Source organism: Mandrillus leucophaeus, unplaced genomic scaffold (assembly GCF_000951045.1).
Source record: "Mandrillus leucophaeus isolate KB7577 unplaced genomic scaffold, Mleu.le_1.0 Scaffold1130, whole genome shotgun sequence".
Lineage (NCBI taxonomy): Eukaryota > Metazoa > Chordata > Mammalia > Primates > Cercopithecidae > Mandrillus > Mandrillus leucophaeus.
The window spans coordinates 69777-74760 of NW_012099544.1; positions in this window are offsets into that span (position 1 = coordinate 69777).

Here is a 4984-nt window from a genome sequence, read left to right on the forward strand (position 1 = left end):
AGTACACCATTCTTCTCATGGAGCAGTTTGCCAAAACTGTTTTCGTGGAGTATGCAATAGGGCATTTCAGAGCACATTGAGACCTATAGTGACAAGAGAGGTATCCTCAGATAAAAACTAGAAAGAAGGTTTCTGAGAAACTGCTTTGTGCTGTGTGAATTCATCCCACAGAATTACACCGTTCCTTTCAATGAGCAGTTTGATAACTCTGTTTTTGTGGAAACTGCTATTGGATATTTCGGAGGGCTTTGAAGCCTATGGTGACAAAGGACATATTCTCAGATAAAAACCAAAAAGAAACTTTCTGAGAAACTACTTTATGATTTGTGAATCCATTTCACAGTTACATGATTCTTTTCATGGAGCAGTTTGGTAGCACTCTTTTTCTGGAATCAGAGAAGGGATATTTTGGATCACATTGAAGCTTATGGTGACAATGGAAATATAATCAGATATAAACTAGAAAGAAACTTCCTGTGAAACTGCTTTGTGATGTGTGAATTCATCTCACAGAATTACACTGTTCTTTTCTTTGAGTAGTTTGATAACACTGTTTTCTTGGAATCTGCAAAGGGATACTTGTGAGTGTTTTAGATATATGGTGACAAAGAAAATCTGAGAAGGGATATTTTGGATTGCATTGATGCCTATGTTGACAAATTAAATATCCTCAGATAAAAATTAGAAAGAAGCTTTCTGGTTAAGCTCCTTGTGATGTGTGAATTCATCTCACAGAGGAACACCTTTCTTTTCCTGGAGCAGTTTGCTAACACTGTTTTCATGGAATCTGCAATGGGATATTCCAGAGTCCTTTGATGCCTACAGGGAAAAATGAACTTTCTTCAGATAAAACCTAGAAAGAAACCTTCTGAAAAACAGTTTTGTGATGTGTGAATTAATGTTACAGAGTTTCACCATTCTTTTCATTGGGCATTTTGATAACACAGTTTTCGTGCAATCTGCAATAGGATATTTGGGAGTGCATTGAAGCTTATGGTGACAAAGAAAATATATACAGATAAAAGTCCAAAAAGAAGCTTTCTATGATACTCCTTTGTGATATGTGAACTCATCACACAGAGTTACGTTTTCATTCAGAAGTTTGCTAACACTTTTGTTGATTAATCTGCTATGGGATATTGGGTAACGCATTGATTAATACAGTGAAAAAGGAAATATACTCAGATAAAAACTAGAAAGAAAGTTTCTGAGAAACATCTTTGTGATATGTGAATTTATCTCACAGAGATACACCTTTCTTTTCATGTAACAATTTGATAGCACTGTTTTTGGGGAATCTGAGAAGGGATATTTTGGGTCACATTGAAGCCTATGGTGACAAAGAAAATATCCTCAATTAGAAGCTAGAAATACGATGTCTGAGAAACTACTTCATTATATGTGAATTCATCTCACAGAGTTACGCTGTTGTTTTCATTGAGCAGTTTGATAACACTGTTTTCATGGAATCTGCAATAGGATATTTGGGAGAGCATAGAAGCCTATGGTGACACAGGAAATACCCTCTGACAAAAAACAAAAAGAAACTTTCTGAGAAACTGTTTGGTCATGTGTGAATTCATCTCACAGATTTACACCTTTCTTTTTATGGAACAGTGTGCTAACACTATTTTCGTGGAATCTGCAAGGGGATATTCACAAGTACCTAGAGGAAAATTGTGGAAAAGGAAATATCCTCAGATAAAAACTACAAGGAAGCTTTCTGAGAAAGTTCTCTGCAATGTGTGAATTCATTTCACAGAGTTGCAGCTTTCTTTTCATGTAGTAGTTGCTAACACTGTTTTGTTTTTTTTTTAAAACACTGTGGGTTTTTTTTGGAATCTGGAAAGGGATATTTGTGAGTGCTTATAGACCTATGGTGAAAAAGAAAATATCCTCACATAAAAACTAGAAAGAACCTTTCTCAGAAACTGCTTTCTGATGTGTAAATTCATCTCACAGAGTTACACTGTGAATTTCATTGAGCAGTTTGCTAACCCTGTTTTCTTGGAATCTGCAGTGGGATATTCAGGAGTGCATTGAAGCTTATGGTGATAAAGGAAATATCCTCATACAAAAACTAGAAAGAATCTTTCTGAGAAACAACTTTGTGATGTGATAATTCATCTCACAGAGTTACACAATTCTTTTCATGGATCAGTTTGGTAGCACTGTTTTTAGGCAATCTGAGAAGGGATATTTTGGATCTCATTGAAACCTATAGTGACAAAGGAAATATCCTCAGCTAATTACTAGAAAGAAGCATTTTGAGAAAGTTCTTTGTGATATGTGAATTCATCTCACAGAGTTACACCTCTATTTTCATGGAGCAACTTGCTAACACTATTTTCGTACAGTCTGCAAAGGGATATTTTTGTGTGCATTGAGGCCTATGGTGAAAAAGGAATTATCCTCAGATAAAAACTAGAAGGAATCTTTCTGAGAAACTGCTTTGTGATGTCTGAATTCATCTCACAGAGTTCCACTGTTCTTTGCATTGAGCAGTTTGCTTACATTGTTTTCTTGGAATGTGCACTTTGATATGTCTTATCACATTGAAACTTACAGTGACGAAGGAAATATCCTCATAGATAAACCAAAAAGATTCTTTCTGAGAAACTGCTTTGTGATATGGGAATTCATCTCACAGAGTTACATCGTTCTTTTCATTGAGTAGTTTGATAACACTGTTTTCGTGGAATCTGCAATAGGATATTTGGTAGCGCATTGAAACCTCTGGTGCCAAAGGAAATAATCTCATAGATAAACCAAAAAGAAACTGTCTGAGAAACTGCTTTGTGATGTGTGAATTCATCTCACCGTATTACACTGTTCTTTTCACTGAGCAGCTTGCTAACACTGTTTTCTTGCAATCCTAAATGAAATATTTTGGAGCATATTGAAGTTTATGGTGACATAGGAAATATCCTCATAGAAAAAGTAGAAGGAAGCTTTCTGAGAAACCACTTTCCCACGGGTTAATTCATCACGCAGAGTTACATGATTCTCTTTTCATGGATCAGTTTTGTATCACTGTTTTTGGGGAATCTGAGAAGGGATATTTTGGATCACATTGAAACCTATGGTGACAAAGGAAATATCCTCAGATGAAAACTATAAAGAAGCTTTCTGAGAAAGTTATTTGAGATGTGTGAATTCATCACACAGATTTACACCATTCTTTTCACAGAACAGTCTGCTAACACTGTTTTTGTGAAATCTGCAAATGGATATTTGGGAGGACATTGACGCCCATGGTGAATAACTAAATATCCTCAGATAGAAATGAAAAAGAACTTTTCTCAGAAACTGCTTTGTGATGTGTGAATTCATCTCACAGGGTTACACTGTTCTTTACATTGAGCAGTTTGCTAACACTGTATTCTTGGAATCTGCAATAGGATATTTTGGAGTGCATTGAAGGTTATGGTGACAAAGAAATATCCATAGACAAAAACTAGAAAGAAGATTTCTGAGAAATTGCATTGTGATCTGTGAATTCATCTCACAGACTTACACAATTCTTTCAGGGAGCAATTTGGTAGCTCTGTTTTTGGGGAATCTGAGAAGGGATATTTTGAATCGCATTGATGCCTAACACTGTTTTCTTGCAAACTGCAAAGAGATATTTGGGAATGCATAGAGGCCTATGCTGAAAATGGAAACATCCTCGGATAAAAACTAGAAAGAATCATTCTGAGAAACTGCTTTGTGGTATGATAATTCATCTCACACTCTTTTCGTAGAATCTGCAAAGGGATACTTTGGAGGGCATTGAGACTTAAGGCGACAAAGAAAATATTCTCATATGAAAACTAAAAAGAAGTATTCTGAGAAACTGCTTTATGATGTAGTAATTCGTCTCACAGAGTTAAATGATTCTTATCACGGATCAGTTTGGTAGCTCTGTTTTGGGGAATCTGTGAAGGGATATTTTGGATTGTTTTGAAGCCTATGGTCACAAAGGAAATATTCTCAGATAAAAACTAGAAAGAAGCTCACTGAGAAAGTTCTTCATGATATATGAATTCATCTCACAGAGATACACCTTTCTTTTCATGGAGCAGTTTCCTAACATTGTTTTCTTGGAATTGGCAAAGGGCTATTTGGGAGCGCATGAAGGCCTATAGTAAAAAATTAAATATATTCTGATAAAAACGAGAAAGAAACTTTCTGAGGAACTGCTTTGTGATGTGATAATTAATCTCACAGTGTTACATGATTCTTTCCTGTATCAGTTTGGTAGCACCGTTTTCGGGGAATTTGAGAAAGGATATTTTGGATCGAATTGAAGCCTGCGATGACAAAGGTAATACTCTCTGATAAAAACAAGAAAGAAACTTTCTGAGAAAGTTCTTTGTGGTGTATGAATTCATCTCCCAGAGTTACACTTTTCATTTCATGGAGCAGTTTGCTATCACTGTCTTCCTGGAATCTGCAAAGTGATATATGGGAGCGCATGGAAGCTTATGGGGACAAAGGAAATACCCTAATATAAAAACTAGAAAGAAGCTTTCTGAGAAACTGCTTTGTGGGGTTTGAATTCATCTAACAGAGCAACACTGTTATTTGCATTGAGCTGTTTCCTAACACTGTTTTTGTGGAATCTGCAATGGGATATTTCAGAGTGCATTGAAGCTTTGGTGACATAGGAAATATCCTCAGACAAAAATTAGCAAGAAGCTTTCTGAGAAACTGCTCTGTTATTTGTGAATTCATCTCACAGTGTTACACCTTTATTTTCTTAGAGCACTTTACTAACACTGATTTCGTGGAATCTGTAAAGGGATATTTGGGAGAACCTTGAGGCCTATGGTGAAATAGGAAATATCTTCAGATTAAAAACTAAAAAGAAGCTTTCTGAGAAACTCCTTTGTGATGTATGAAATCAGCTCACCGAGTTACAGGATTCATTGCATGGACCAGTTTGGTAGTACTGTTTTTGGGGATTCTGAGATGGTTTATTTTGGATTGCATTGAAGCC